General features: G+C 43.6%; 1 protein-coding gene across 1 annotated transcript in view; it reads left to right on the top strand.

Annotated features, from left to right (window-relative positions):
• The window catches only part of LOC126281880 (cardioacceleratory peptide receptor-like), a 1,969,042-nt gene that overhangs the window by 189,680 nt on the left and 1,761,977 nt on the right, over nucleotides 1-17,385 (top strand). The window contains exon 2 of the mRNA XM_049981193.1: nucleotides 4,354-4,585. The gene's annotated coding sequence lies outside the window, so the exon portion shown is untranslated. The remainder of the gene's footprint in view (nucleotides 1-4,353; nucleotides 4,586-17,385) is intronic.

The following is a 17,385-nucleotide window of genomic DNA, read 5'->3' as shown; positions in this document are numbered from 1 at the left end:
AAAAAAGGTTCAGCTGAAATACAAGGTGATAATTATCCTCAGTTATTGAGTACCAGTTTCCTCTCTAGAAGATTATGGAGGATTTGGTTAATGGATGGTTGCCTTAAGTGTTGCCTGATAGGTATGGTTGAAAGTATAGCGGGTGCGCCCGTTCCCGAAATGATAACTTTGCTTTGCAGAGTCTGAAATGTTTCCAAATGTTCGTCTCCGGACATTGATCGCACTTCCAAGCTGTGCAACCTACTCGAAAGTATGATTGTGTGACAAACTGTTAGCTTTACATTGTCAGATAGTGCGTCTCTCTTGAATAGTGAATACAACTAATAAAATAAGCCACAACACTTACTTCTGATACTTATTATGTGCGACCTCCACACTAATAGCGGGTCTTCACATCACGCTTCTATGTGGTGCCAGATATCGAATACCTTATATAAAAAGTACTGCGTTGTATTTAGCAGTGTTCTTCAGTTAATGAAGTCGTGTACTGGAAAACCAATAATTATAATCTATCTGCATACAGCTTTAATATACGACACTGACTTCAATAAATACAATACACATGGGCTGCATTAAAGTAGGAGAAATATTGTTACCGACATCGCCAGTGGCACAGACTCTCCGTTGCGATTTAGATTCTCTATCACACACAATTCGCCTAGAGGACATACGTTTTTCCTCCATCATTTTGCGGAATTCATTATTACATCAGACACACATTGTATTATTAAATACCTTACGTTTTACGCTATTATTTCGCATAATATGCCAACACACTGAAATGTCTGCTACTAATGACCTTCTCGCTATATCAGACGGACCTCAATGTGTACTTTGAATAATATGAAAATTAATTTGTTAATGTTTACCAGAATCCAACCGGGGACTTTTGGCTTCATTTGAATAAGGCTATGAGCAGGCAAACACATGTACTGGAGGTCAAGCATGGAGGTAATTTGCCTCCCTACCTAGGTGTTTGGTGTTGCAGATTATCAGTGTGGATACAGATGGACGTTATACACACATGCCTACCAGTCGCTGATTGCGGTCCATAACACTACGAACTGATTAGGTTATGCTTTACTGCGCGATAACTTAATACAGTTGAAACTTTCCATTATGAAAATACACTCCTGGAAATGGAAAAAAGAACACATTGACACCGGTGTGTCGGACCCACCATACTTGCTCCGGACACTGCGATAGGGCTGTACAAGCAATGATCACACGCACGGCACAGCGGACACACCAGGAACCGCGGTGTTGGCCGTCGAATGGCGCTAGCTGCGCAGCATTTGTGCACCGCCGCCGTCAGTGTCTGCCAGTTTGCCGTGGCATAAGGAGCTCCATCGCTGTCTTTAACACTGGTAGCATGCCGCGACAGCGTGGATGTGAACTGTATGTGCAGTTGACGGACTTTGAGCGAGGGCGTATACTGGGCATGCGGGAGGCCGGGTGGACGTACCGCCGAATTGCTCAACACGTGGGGCGTGAGGTCTCCACAGTACATCGATGTTGTCGCCAGTGGTCGGCGGAAGGTTCACGTGCCCGTCGACCTGGGACCGGACCGCAGCGACGCACGGATGCACGCCAAGACCGTAGGATCCTACGTAGTGCCGTAGGGGACCGCATCGCCACTTCCCAGCAAATTAGGGACACTGTTGCTCCTGGGGTATCGGCGAGGACCATTCGCAACCGTCTCCATGAAGCTGAGCTACGGTCCCGCACACCGTTAGGCCGTCTTCCGCTCACGCCCCAACATCGTGCAGCCCGCCTCCAGTGGTGTCGCCACAGGCGTGAATGGAGGGACGAATGGAGACGTGTCGTCTTCAGCGATGCGAGTCGCTTCTGCCTTGGTGCCAATGATGGTCGCATGCGTGTTTGGCGCCGTGCAGGTGAGCGCCACAATCAGGACTGCATACGACCGAGGCACACAGGGCCAACACCCGGCATCATGGTGTGGGGAGCTATCTCCTACAATGGCCGTACACCTCTGGTGATCGTCGAGGGGACACTGAATAGTGCACGGTACATCCAAACCGTCATCGAACCCATCGTTCTACCATTCCTAGACCGGCAAGGGAACTTGCTGTTCCAACAGGACAATGCACGTCCGCATGTATCCCGTGCCACCCAACGTGCTCTAGAAGGTGTAAGTCAACTACCCTGGCCAGCAAGATCTCCGGATCTGTCCCCCATTGAGCATGTTTGGGACTGGATGAAGCGTCGTCTCACGCGGTCTGCACGTCCAGCACGAACGCTGGTCCAACTGAGGCGCCAGGTGGAAATGGCATGGCAAGCCGTTCCACAGGACTGCATTCAGCATCTCTACGATCGTCTCCATAGGAGAATAGCAGCCTGCATTGCTGCGAAAGGTGGATATACACTGTACTAGTGCCGACATTGTGCATGCTCTGTTGCCTGTGTCTATGTGCCTGTGGTTCTGTCAGTGTGATCATGTGATGTATTTGACCCCAGGAATGTGTCAATAAAGTTTCCCCTTCCTGGGACAATGAATTCACGGTGTTCTTATTTCAATTTCCTGGAGTGTACTAAAACAGACAGATACGGGGCTGAAACCAGCACGTTCCAGGCAGCTAAGGCCTATATTTGGTTATACAAACTACACCCAGTGATAAGCCTCTATTTGCAATGTCTAAACCAGTATTTGATGTTTTTCCCCTTATTAATCGTGGGAGGGAGCAGAAACAAATTTCCATTCAATACTGTCATGGAGTTTTCACTGTATTTAACAAGTTTATTATTATTATTATTATTATTATTATTATTATTATTGATCTACATCAAGGCAGTTGCAATTCTGAGAAACAGCTCTTTCTGGCAGGTTACTTTCCCAGGAACGCTTCGTTGCCGCTCAGAGGTATCTGCCTGACTCCCGACAGGTGCGCATGAATATTAACTCTCTCTCCCTCCCTCCTTCCCTCCTTTCCTCCCCCCCCTCCCCCCTGTGTGTGTGTTTCTGTGTGTGTGTGTGTGTGTGTGTGTGTGTGTGTGTGCGTCGACTTGATACAAAAGCTGAGCATAGTACCAGCCAGCAGAAGAAACACGCTGCAATGATAGAAACCCACTATAATGGAGACCACTTATTGACAGTGTAAACAATAATAAGTACAGCCAAAGCTGCATCGTAATACATCGATCACATCGCGATTACGAGCAACATGGGTTTCATACTTGCGTTTAAGGATGTGCAATAGTGTCAAGTTTCGTTTATTTAAAATGTCAGCTATACTTTGTTTTTGATCGGGATGTAATTGACCTATTGCAATCCAACAAAAGCTTTTTCGTGATTTTTTATGTTATATATTGCATAAGAAATAATACAGGCTGTAAATTTAAAAAATCATAAGTTTAAGTTGAAACGAATATTTGTTTACATTTTATATAGTTTCATAGTATTTACTTTGATGAGCATCTGCCTTACATGCCAGTGAAAGTCGCCAGCCGGGGTGGCTGAGCGGTTCTAGGCGCTACAGTCTGGACCCGCGCGACCTCTACGGTCGCAGGTTCGAATCCTGCCTCGGACATGGATGTGTGTGATGTCCTTAGGTTAGTTAGGTTTAAGTAATTCTAAGTTCTAGGGGACTGATGACCTCAGAAGTTAAGTCCCATAGTGCTCAGAACCATTTGAACCAGTGAAAGTCGTTTTTATACATCTATTGTTTTCCCAAAGACATAAGCGCTGAAACATTTAAATGGATCACCCTGCAGAAAGAGCACGAAAAATTCAGCTTTAAAAATAATTTAGTTCGTAGCAGGAAACACACCGACGCTTTCCATCCACTGTGGGCGGCAATTGAGAAATTCACCACAGCCTCCGAATTTTACTGTTGGCACTACACACACTGGCAGATAACGTTCACCAGGCATTCGCCATACCCACATCCTGCCATCGGATCGCCACATGGTATACCGTGATTCGTCACTCCACACAACGTTTTTCCACTGTTCAATTTTCCAATGTTTAAGCTCCTTACACCAAGCGAGGCGTTGTTTGGCATTTACCGGTGTGATGTGTGGCTTATGGGCAGCCTCTCGATCATGAAATCCAAGTTTTCTCACCTCCCGCCCAACTGTTATAGTACTTGCAATGGATACTATTGCAGTTTGGAATTTGCTATGTGATGGTATGGATAGATGCCTTCCTATTACACATTACGAGCCTCTTCAAATGTCTGCAGTCTCTGTCAGTCAACAGTCGTGGTCGGACTGTACGCTTTTGTGCTGTACAGGTTCCTTCACTCCCTGCCAAGTGTCGATAGTAACGAACGATTTAATAACGGGTGAGGGACGGCACCTGAAAGACTCACGTGCACCACTTGTGTTTTGCAGCGGGGGCAGTGAGTGTCGCTCGGTTTGCGCGATGGGGGCCATGGAGGAGGAGCCACCCCCGGCGGCGGTCACCAGCCCCGACTCGGAGGCGGCACTGACTTCGCCTGCGCCCTCACCTGCTGTCGTCGTTACGACCACAGCTGTCCCTGACTGGTCCACCACAGACTTCAGCGGGCTCCTCTACACTGCAGCCACCGCCGGCGAGGACATCAATTCCTTCTACTTCTATCAGGTAGGAACGCTCTCCATGCTTTCTAAGACAAAAGCCTAAACAAACATACCAAGCAGTAGAGTTATTTCAGGTTTTTAATGGAATGCCATGAAGCAGTGAACCATGATTCACGTGGGAACGAGTAAATCTTTTTCAGTTGTGGTTCTGAAGTGAACAAGTAAAGTCACGTGGCCAAAATTATAATTTGGCCCTTCGAGACAGTGCTTGGATTTCTGGGGCAAGATTCCGAAGTATGAGAGAACTCAATCACAGCGAGAAATATTGTAATACACTCAACTTAATACAAAGAATCCTTGCCGAAATTCTGTTCCAGGTTCTCCGGCAATGCTGGGACCGGTTAAACACCCTAACAGTTCACAATGTATGTTCATCTTGCAATACACAGAATTAAAAATAGGTCCAGTCTTGAGGTCCGTTCTGTTGCTCTACGCTCGTAGGGGAAGCGGCGGCTGCAACTACAATGGTACTCGACTGATGCTACATTTTAGCTACCAAACCGGGCAGAGCTGCGGTCGGGCTACGATTTAAGTCCCAACGGACCGGGCCTAAAATGTGAACACGATTGTTCGACCTTCGAGCCATTCCACTATTCGGCAAATCGGTCTGACGTTGTACCAATCGCACACGACTGTATTACATGTTTAAGATCCGGCTGGTTTAATTTATGAAATATCTGATAGGTAATCACAAACCCATATTGTGTTAGAAATACCACAAAATATATATTACCTGTCAATACAATATAATAGGAATCTATACTGTTTACCGCCAGTTTCTGAGAACACAATTCACACAGTAAGCACCCTTACAAAAAGCGACAAAACAAATCAATATTTTCAAGGGAGTAATATCTTTCGAAACAAAATTAAAAGAAAAAGATAAATAAAATGAGCGTGTGGCATTTTTGTCCGGGAATCACTATCCGGGGAAGTTCGGCCGCCGAGTGCAAGTCTTATTTCAGTCGACGCCACATATTGATACATTTAATGGAACTTTGCATCTATTGCAGTCCCTCGTTGTTTCACTATTTTTGTTATCTTGCTTGCAATTATTTCCCGACCGATGTTCCACGGGCCAGGATCGTGCAGTTTACATTTCGTCCGACTGATGTACCGTGATTCAGGCCAGTAAGTTTATATTTCGCACCACCGACGTACCGAGTGCCAGGTGTTGTGTAAGCTACTGTACGAGTTATCACCCACACAAACAAGGAAGGAAAGAAGTTGCAATGGCCTGGGGCAGGAATCCATAAATGATCTGTACATAACACTTGCAGATTAATAAAATGTTTGATTTCTAAAAAGGGAAAAATCATAATTTAACTTCTCGTTATGGGGAGGCTTGATGTGCTTCCAGTGCCTCCTACATGCAATCAGTTTTACACTCTATTACTACTACTTTCACAACGCAAGCTAAGTATCGTCTTCGTATTACTCAGTACTGATGCTCTCTGAGACCGAACTGGGCCGACAAGCGATGGGCGGCTGCTTAAGTCAGCGTTGACAGGGGACGCTGATCTTTACCCCACACTATTACTTTGCAGATAGTAATTAATAACTGAACTAAGTTTGGTTGAAATGAATCCAGGGGCTTAGGAGGAGCTTCTTAGCCGTTGCTTCGCCATAGTACGCACATGTAACACATTTTACATTTACTTATAAACTGTATCTGTAGCGAAATTCGCCTTGTAGACTCGCTATCACGCATCTCAGTCTCTATGACTGCCTCCTGAAGAATGAGTCGTGCAGCTACATTGATTGGTATAGATGAATACTGCCACAAAATGTGTTGTCCCTAGAGTTAGCAGTAAAGAAGTAATAAATTAAAATTTCATGCTTGAAGGCTGAGTTTCTCAGGTATCTCAAATGTTTATTACGTCATATCTCCTGAACTATATGTCGTACAATGATGCCATTTTGTAGGTACATTCAGCGGCATATGCGGATACTGTCTGGAAAATGCGTTCTTATTGGAGTTAGTTGTAGACAAGTAATAAATTTAAACGTCATGCTTGATGCGGAACTTCTTAATGTATCATTAGTGTTCATGATGTCATACCTCCTCAACTATCCGTCGCACCATGACATAATTTTGCAGGTACATGTAGTAGTATTTGTTAATACTGTCAGTAAAATGTGTCGTCAATACAATTATAAGAAAGGATGTAATAAATTAAAACGTCATGCCAGATGCGGCAGTTTTACAGCAGGTAAAGCGAGAATGTAGTAAGCGATAAACTTTCCTTTCATCATTTTGTGGTGATTGTCATCGAGAAAAAGTTTCATAAAGATTTCAGATTGTATGTAAAGTTACTAAGTTTTCTCATTCTAAAATACTGGATGAATAAATTCTACAATCTCGCTTCATGTGCTAGACTACTTTTTCACCTGTCTACAAAGCTTGGCGGAAATCGATCTAGTGGTTTAGCAGGAGGTGTGGAGCATACATACATCCATAAATACTTAAATACAAACGAGGTCGTACATTCTTTTTAAAATATGTATGAATGGTGTAGAAAATCTACAATCTTAATATTCGCACATAGGATATGACATTTCTTTAGCATTTACGTAGCCCATCGTCTCAAAACTAATAATTTATGCGGCTTTACTGTGACAGCGAATTGGTTTATTTATGAGTGAGTGGCTAAAGCAGAAACGGAATTTCAGAGCAAACCGGTTATCATTCCACATTTTGTAGCCGGTCGTCAAATTATTCTACTCACATGTCAAAAAGTTCTCCGCCCTGCAGTGGAGAACAATGTCTACAGATTGAAAAGAATGGTCTCAGTTAAGATGGAGCTGAACGCACGTGTCACATCATCAAAAGTCGTTCGTTCGTGTAGGACAGTAACGAAAATAAATGCAGTACCGCAAGCCCGTCGAATGTCGTAATCGGCAAAGTACGGTTTTATTTCTTACAATATATTGTTTTTTCGACCCATGTAGAACAATGAGAGTCAACCTGGAGATAATCATCTCCCGACGGGTAAAATGCAATATTCTGAGTGTTAAAAACAAATGGTTTAACTATGTTTCGGTCGGGAAACTACACATATCAAAAAAAGTTTGCATCACATCGGTTCCGAGAGATCCGAAACCTGTACAGAAAATTGGTATAAAGTCAGCATGAATATCATTTCTACCCTTTTTATTGCTTATGAAAACCACACACTGCATGTTGTACCACCATACAGCGAGACCTTCGGATGTGTTGGCCCAGATTGCTGTACACACCGGTACCTCTAATACCCAGTAGCACGTCTGCTTGCATTGATGCTCTATCCACAAGTTGATCAAAATTGTCCCACGTCGATTCGGCGTGGATCCCTCTGAGTGGCTGGTGGACCACGTCGCCCTTTTCAATCTATCCCAGGCATGTTCAACAGGGTTCATGTCTGGAGGACATGCTGACCACTCTAGTCGAGCAATGTCGTTATCCTGAAGGAAGTCATTCTCAAGATGGGCACGATAGGGGCGCGAATTGTCGTCCTTGAAGACGAATGCATCGCCAATATGCTGCCGATATGGTTGCACTATCGGTCAGAGGATGGCATTCAGGTATAGTACAGCCGGTACGGCGCCTTCCATGACCACCAGCGGCGTGCATCAGCCCCGTATAATGCCACCCCAAAACAGCAGGGAACCTCCACCTTTCTGCAGTCACTGGACATTGTGTCTAAGGTGTTCAGCCTGACCGGGTTGCCTCCAAACACTTCTCCGACGAATGTCTGGTTGAAGGTATATGGGACACTCATTTGGTGAAGAGAACATGATGCCAATCCTGAGCGGTCCATTCGGCTTCTTGTTGGCCCATCTGTATCGCTCAGCATGGTGTCGTGGTTGCAAAGATGCATCATGAAGCCTATTGCGCACAGTTTGAGTCGTAACACGATGTCCTATGTCTGCATGAAAAACATTATTCAACATGGTTGCATCGCTGTCACGATTCCTCCGAGCCATAATCCGTAGGTAGCGATCACACACCGCAGCAGTAGCCCTTTGGCGGCCTGAGCGAGGCATGTCACCGATAGTTCCTGTCTCTCTGTATCTCCTCCATGTCCGAACAACATCGCTTTGGTTCACTCAGAGACGCCTGGACGCTTCCCTTGTTGAGAGTACTTCCTGGCACGAAGTAACAATCGAACCGCGGTACTGACCGTCAAGGCATGGTTGAACCACAGTCGTGTACCTCGTTCCTGGAGGAATTACTGGAACTGATCGGCTATCAGACTCCCTCCGTCTAATGGGCGCTGCTCATGCATGGTTGTTCAGATCTTTGGGTGGCTTTAGAGGCATCTCTGGACAGTCAAAGGGCTGTGTCTGTGATACAATATCCTCAGTCAACGTCTATCTTCAAGAGTTCTGGGAACCGAGGTGATATAAAACTTTGTTTTGATGTTTGTATATTACATGTACGAGATCATTACTATTATCACTACTTAGAAATATTGAGATATTGTTTACATAAGTTACCAGTAATTACACTTATTGTAACTACTAGAATTAACACATGACACAATATGAAAGGAAAGTACGATAATCTTCTTCCTCACACAGTCCAGCCCATACTCTTTGTAGCGTGCACCAATTGTGGTAAAACTGAGATATAGACATTACATACGCTTAAATATTTCATGAAATGCTTTCTTAGTTATAGGTGGTTCCCGCAACTACTGACAGCACACAAAAGATATAACTATACAATGGCTGTTGAGCTGTTTTAGGACTTACAGTTGATTAGCTTTATTATTGTTATTATTACTATTATTATAGTCACAGTGATGAGCCACACGGCACTGGTAGCTTAAAATCTTCTAGTTTCAGCCAGCTCTCAAGTAAGGAAATCAGTAACCAAGTGTTTTACAAACGGTAGGTCTTAGTATTGTGCACACATTTTAATGTGGTTGATTTTAAATTAGGGATGCAGGGTGTGGGTGAAGCACATGTCGCTAGGGAGAGGAGTGGTCCAAAAAATTTATATTTTGTGACAAGTGTATACCTTCAATATGGATAGTTGGCTATGTTTTCTGAGGAGTTACAAATGGCAGTCGCGATGGCCTGAGATTTGTTTCATCTTTCTATAAAACAAATTTTTTTAAAAATAAGCTTCACTAATTGTCTCACTGAGTGATTATTTTGAAGTTTAATAAAATTCCTACGAAAACTAAACAAAATTTATGTATCTTCGTTTTAAAAATAAAAGGATTTAACGGAAATTCACTTTCGTTCTGAAACTGCTGTTTTTTACAATATTATTTTTTTATCTTTTTTTAATTATGGGCGCTAAACAACTAGGTTATTAAAATAATACAGAAAGTATTTGGAGATTAAATTGTTGTTTTTGTTATGGTCTTCAGTCCTGAGACTGGTTTGATGCAGCTCTCCATACTACCCTATCCTGTGGAAGTTTCTTCATCTCCCAGTACTTACTGCAACCTACATCCTTCTGAATCTGCTTAGTGTATTCATCTCTTGGTCTCCCTCCACGCTGCCCCCCCCCCCCCCCCAAATGCTTAATTTGTGATCCCTTGATGCCTCGGAATATGTCCTACCAACCGGTTTCTTCTTCTCGTCAAGTTGTGCCACAGACTCCTCTTCACCCCAATTATATTCAATACCTCCTCATTATTTATGTGACCTACCCATCTAATCTTCAGCATTCTTCTGTAGCACCACATTTCGAAAGCTTTTATTCTCTTCCTGTCCAAACTATTTATCGTCCATGTTTCACTTCCGTACATGGCTACACTCCACACAAATACTTTCAGAAACAACTTCCTGTCGCTTAAATCTATACTCGATGTTAACAAATTTCTCTTCTTCAGAAACGCTTAATCTCCCAATATTGTTATGTTGCCTGTCATCTTGAAGCACAGGTAAGGAACATTAAAATGACACCGTAGTGGGTTCTGTAGCTTACACAACTTTCAAATTGCAATCGAATTTATTTCTAAAACTGTTGGATATAAAGTGTCAATTTTCTCATTTTTGTAAACCAAGATAAACTGCGATTTTATTTTTCAGTTACTGTTACCTGTGGTGATACTGTCAAATATAAAATATTCGTGACCACAAAGATATAAAATGTATTCAAAATATGTTAATCTGACATGGAGTACCCAGATGTTGATGCCGACATGAATTCTTCCCATAATGCTCTTAATAACAAACTTTGAACTTCTAAAGGATTGCATTTAGCTATACAGCGTCCCGCATTTACTATTCCATCAATTCACTCGTTGATGAATGTTACGGGCTGTCTATAATCTTTTTCTACAAACGGCCTCTCTAGTCACGAATCACAATGATTTGGGGTGAGGTTTATCCTGCTTCATAACAATACAGTCAGTAGTTAGCAATGCTAAGGAACCAAGGCGATGGACGAAGGGGTAGGGATAAGAGCAGACGATGACACACTCTATGAACGAGTGCTACTGTAATGAAGTATCAACCCTGCTGACGTCATGTTTGGTGGTGCGTCACAGGACGTATGACATTGTCTACTTCTCTCGATCCACTTCTCGCTAGCACTCGTACTTGTACTAAAGTTAAATTGCGTCCTGGCTGCATTCCTGGGTATGATAACATATGTCCGTAAGTTCAATTTTTGCCCCTTCTTAGATTTTGGATTTGTGTAGCTTGTACACAGAAGAATACTTCGAGATGACAAGGACACATGAAACACGATTGCATACTTTATACTCACCAAGCAATTCTCATAAGATTCATTCCACATTACTCAACTTTTGAATGTGCACATAACACACTGGATCAGAGCTCGATTGCACTTGTCATCGTTAACATGACGCCAGATTCAATCATCATATTTTGTACCATTTAAATGTTCATTCTGTGATTGGCAGTTACTATAAACATCTAATTAAATAGACAGTTGTAACAGTTGTGGAGAAATAAGCTTACAGAACAGGCCGTGCGCATGCCATTTTGGTATTCATTAAGGGTGAAGATTTTGAGGTTTTCGTTCTGTATGTTTGGTGGAATATGTCGAAGGAATGCAAAGACGCATTGTTACAGTTCTGTAGCCTGATGATTCGTTTGAGAGAAAAGGAATGTGAGTAATTTCTGAGACGATTATAATCCGGCGTAATATTGCCGGAGAACGGACATCTCAGATAGCCTGTTACTGAAGTACTCCCCCCCCCCCCCCCCCGCCCTCCTTCAATCCTCCCACCACCCCCGTCTTGCACTTGTAATCTGCTTCATTTCCCTCAAAACAGAAAAAAAAGAAGGGAAAGAAGGCATAGGGTGCGTTTTAAGGATCGTAGACACCATTGCCCCTTTAGTGGAGCCAGTATTGGCACCAGTATCTGTTCTTCACTGTCATCGTGCCACGACTTGTGGAATACGAGAGTCGATATAAAAATATCATTACACTCAGACGGAAAATAATCGCAACCCCACGAGTTAGCCGTGCGACATGAACCAAAGTTGGTACACGTGTTTCTAAACTTGAAACATGATGTCTGTTCAGATTTCACGCCAGTCGCTTAAGAGTGGTTTTAGTAGCGCCACTATGAGGATGCATATCATGTTTGCTTTAAATACACGCTGTAACGGTCGTGAATGTTGGCTTCCTTTGAGATTGGACGTGATGTGTGTATCTCGGTCCAGAATGCTTTCAAGGCTTCAAAGACGCCATTATTGACGTCTCACTGAGTCTGAACGAGGTCGTGTAATAGAGCTACGAGAAGCTGGATGTTCTTTCTGCGATATTACAGAAACACTTGGCAGGAATGTAGCCACTGCGCGTGGTTACTTGCAGCGGTGGTCACGTGAATGTACGGTCCGGATGGCCATCAGGCACTACCGAGAGGGAAGATTATCGTGTTCGGCATATGGCTCTAGCGCATCGTACTGCATCTGCAGCACTCTCACCCTCACATTGACGAGGAAACACTGATATTGCGTCACTCCACGCCGACTTCTCTCCGAGAGACTAAAGTGGCTACAGTTACCGAAAGGAAGCTCCTCTGGGAGTCCATAAGCTTCATTCCGATGCACCACAACCTTTTTTTTCTGTAACCCTAGCACCTTTACATCGACCATGCAGCACAGAAACTGCGCAGCGATTGAATTCTGCAGGCTCCATGCCGACATCTGTCCAAGATTCTAACGTGGCTGCCTCGGTGCGACTGATGCCTGTGTGTTGGTTGGAAGCTGGCTAGTTCAAGGCCTGTAACCAACCTGTCTGTGTCCTAGACTCACTGGACCTACTGCTGGAGTTATTGTCTACGGTGCGATTTCATGTGACAGTAGGAACACTCTAGTGGTTATCTCATAAAAATCTGTACGTCAATCTGGTGCTTCGACCTGTTGTGCTGCCATTCATGAGCAGCATTCCGACGGCTGTTTTCGAACAGGATAACGCTAACCCACGTACCACTGTTGTAACCCAAAGTGCTATACGCAATGTCGACATGTAGAACTGGCCTGCTCGATCAGCATATCCGTCTCCAGTCGAGCACACTTGGGACGTGATCGAACGACAACTCTGGCGTCATCCGCAAACAGCATTACATGTCGCTGTATTGACCGACGAAATGCTACACGCATCGAATTCCATGCTACACACTGACATCCGGCACCTGTACACCACAACACATGCACTTTTGCATGGTCGTATTCAACATTATGGTGGGTCAACCAGTTATCATTGCTCCAGAATTTCAAATTTGCGGCCTAAGGTGCCTTGCCACGGTTCGCGCGGCTCGCCCCGTCGGAGGTTCGAGTCCTGTCTTGGGAATGGGTGTGTGTGTGTGTTGTCCTTAGGGTAAGTTAGTTTAAGTTATATTAAGTAGTGTGTAAGCCTAGGAACTGATGACCTGAGCAGTTTGGTCCCATAGAACTAGCCACAAATTTCCAATTTCGAATTTGCTATGGTTTATCTCGCACTTACATTTACCTTTGGTATTGCAGTATTAATCCCTTAAACATGTTACCTAGATAAAAATACTGCAGAAATTTCATTACAGAACATTACTAATCTTTATTGCTGCTACTTTTTCCGTCAGTGTAGTTCACAATGCAATGAGAGTGCTGCAAGAATATTTACGTTGTTCAAGCAAAAGGCTCAATTCTTATGCCTAGTGGTTTTCCGCAAACTATACAGTAAATTATGGAGGAAAGTTCTGCAGTAACATACACATAATAGTCTATGTCCAAACTTTTTGTCTTAAAAACAGGGAAAAAGGCCTGTTATTGTCATACGTCAGGCAGATGACATTTTGATGGGGGATTAAGCACAATATCAGATTCGATAATGATTGTTTGGAGGTTTGACGGCAAGGAGGAACCTATCAAAGGTTCAAATGGCTTCAAACACTATAGAGTTAACATCTGAAGTCATCAGTCCCCTAGACGTAGAACTACTTAAACCTAACTAACCTAAGGATATCTCACACATCCATGGATTCGAAACTGCGACCGTAGCGGTCGCGTGGTTCCTGACTGAATCGCCTAGAATCGCTCGGCCACAGCGGCCGGCCCTATCAAAGGGACTATCCCTATACTGACATAACGTGCAGCTAAGAGTAAACAAATCTGGATATCTGGAGAGGTATTTGAAACCAGCTCCTCTGGTCCCACAATATTTAATACAACATCATGTCTCCTTTTGCGTGATGTTTCGATAACAACCGAATGCTGACGTCTATCCCAGAATATTGACGTAAGAATAGACGATATAGGGGAGTGCTGGACACGAGTCGTCCGCTTTGACCAGTGACACAGGAAACACGCGACGAACGCCGTTAGCAAAATGACGACTATAACGTTATGTTACTAGCGATTTTTTTTTTTTCAAACGAGCCGAGCTACAGATCAGTCTGTCACCAAAACCAGGTTTATTTAGCTTCACATTCGTTATCTTCACCAACTGACAACCAAACTGTTGCCTTCCAACTTAACCTATGCCTCGGGCTAAGTTACAGATGGTTTTTTTTTTTATGTATTCGTTGACTAAGGACACAGTTGAGAATATGGGCACGGGAAGGTGATGTGACAGCACGAATTTGCGTTATGTCACTGGCCAAAGCCGACGACTCGTATCGTACGTTCCTCCTGACACAGAGTAGCCTTGCTAACAAATGTAATAGCTACGTTCAGTTGATAGGTATTTGCTATAACACCTTCCGTAAAAGTTAAAAAATTAGAATCTATTTTTACGGAAATAGAGCCGTTGTTTATTTCAGTAATAATCATACATTTTTGAAACACTAATATTAATTTAGTAAAAAGAGAGAGAGAGAGAGAGAAGAGAGAGAGAGGAATTCTGATTTATTTCTGGGGCGCAACGGCGTTGTCGCCGCATGATATCGGCAGCATAACAGAAACATGAGAACATCTAGACGGAATAAAACGTTTGGTAACAAGTTTTCATCCAGTTATGTAGATTTAATTAACCTCTTGGGCTCTGTCTAGCTGAATTTGGAAGTGCCAGTTTTCAACTTTAGAATAAATACAGCTTCACTTGATAACAGTCATTAAGTTCTCGATGAAAGCAATACGTTTTATAACTGAACAGCAGAAATAAGATTAAATCTTCAGCCTTGCTTACTGTTCGGCAGCAGAAGTTTGTAAAATTTTTGGAAATTTGTGCTAAGATCTTATGGGACCAAACTGCTGAGGTCATCGGTCGCTAAGCTTACGCACTATTTAATCTAACTTAAGCTAACTTACGCTAATGACAACATACACACCCATGCCCGAGGGAGGACTCGAAACAACGACGGGAGGAGCCGCGCAAACCATGACAAGCCGCCCCAGACCTCGCGGCTACCCAGTGCTGCAGCAGCTGTTTCTTATGGATGAAACAGAAAAATAGTTCTTCACAGCCCCGTAGGCAGCAACCCAGATATGTTCGAAGAGGTTGTAATAAAAGCTTTGTGGCCTCGGATGTAATCAGAGATTCACATCCTGTTATTCCACCCATCTGATGCAGCTTGGAAGCGAAGAGATCGGTGAATTCACTTGTCGATTGCATTGTGCTGCCATGGGGTGATATTTGTTGCATAAGTTACTGAACATGACGACTTGTAAATCTCCGTTTCCTCGCTAGCGAATAACAAGTCCAGACGTTTTAGGAGACAGATACACTCAGTCGCAAAAGTATTCGGACATAACTAACGGCGCATAATTTTGCGGTTTGCCGCATGAAAAAAATACAAAAATTACACTTTGTAATTTATTTGGGACCCTGGATACGATATCGCAACGTGAAACACGCGTCAAATAAGAAGAATTGTTGTTGGGCATGTGCCTGTTACGTAATATTTCCTGAAAATGGAATGGGAAGGTGCAACAAAAGTATTCGGACAAAGGCGGACAACGTGAGAGAATAGTTCATTCCGAGACGCACAGACGGTGAAGCGACTGCAGTGTGTCCGACATTTCCGCGAGACGATAGCGGTGATTAGTAAACACGTATCGCGAGCCTGTGCAGGTCGACGATGGGACGTATAGGGAAGTGTTCTACGTACTAGCGAAGGCAACTTGTCGTTTATCATCACGCGAAGGGGAAAACCTGCAGGGAAATTGCCGCAGTAGTGAACATGAAGAAAAGTACAGTTCACGACATTATTAAACGGTTCGAGAAAGAAGACCAACTGGAATTCCATTGGAGTACAGGACGGCCACGGACATTTTCACAGAGAGGTGAACGTGTGATTGTGCGAAAGGTACAACAGAATCCGAAAATATCTGCCACACGAATTGCAAGTGAGGTGCAGGGAGACCTTGGTATAAAAGTTCATCCCGAAACCGTGCGGAGAGTACTACGACGATCCCAGTACCATGGTCGAGTGGCGCCGCGAAAGCCATTCATAAATGCAGTGAACCAGTGGAAAGGTATGCAGTTTGCCAGGGAATACGCCGAATACGATCAGGCTTGATGGAATCGAGTGATATTTTGCGACGAATGTAAATTTACATTATGGCAATGCGACGGAAAGGCAAACGTGTGGTGAAAGACCAATGAAGAGCTGAATCCAAGGAACCTCAAACCAACAGTAAAGTTTGAAGGTGGGAGCATCATGGTGTGGGGATGCATGTCCGGCAATGGTGTGGGTGATTTAGTGTTCATTGATGATACGATGAACAAGGAAGCGTATTTGAATATACTACGAGGACATTTGAAGCAGAGTGTAAGACATCTAGGTATTGCGAACAACTTTCATTTTTATCAGGATAGTGATCCCAAGCATACCGCGCATGTTGTACGAATGTGGTTGCTCTTCAGTTGCCCGAAAGTATTGCCCCCCCCTCCCCAATCCCCAGACCTTAACCCAATCGAACATTTGAAACGGACCCTGCGATAGGACAAAATCTATACGAAGGAGACCTTGAAAGATAAACTGCGCCAAGAATGGGCAAATATAGGCCCAGATGGCACGAAAAAACCCGTGGAAAGTATGCCTAGTCGATTGGAGGAGGTATTGAAAATGAAAGGTGGACCCACAAGGTACTGACATTTTCGCCGTACAACTTATGAACATTTATTGGACAGTGTCCGAATACTTTTGTGGCAGCAGGGTGTGTAGGATGTTCCATTTTTGTTGTGAATTTTTCTGTTATTTATGTTTTGGAAACGAAATAATACAATAATTCTTTTGTAATTAGTGTTGTTACGCATATATATTGCTAATAAATATGTTTGGGTTTCATAGTCAGTGTTTCTCGAGTACTCATTGTGAAACTTCCCACTGTCCGAATACTTTTGCGACTGAGTGCATCATTGCAACTAAACGTGCTGCACGTGAGGATAGCATCATCGAACTGAAT

This window comes from Schistocerca gregaria, chromosome 7, assembly GCF_023897955.1.
Source record: "Schistocerca gregaria isolate iqSchGreg1 chromosome 7, iqSchGreg1.2, whole genome shotgun sequence".
NCBI classification, from domain to species: domain Eukaryota; kingdom Metazoa; phylum Arthropoda; class Insecta; order Orthoptera; family Acrididae; genus Schistocerca; species Schistocerca gregaria.
This window is presented reverse-complemented; position numbering and strand designations above follow the sequence as displayed.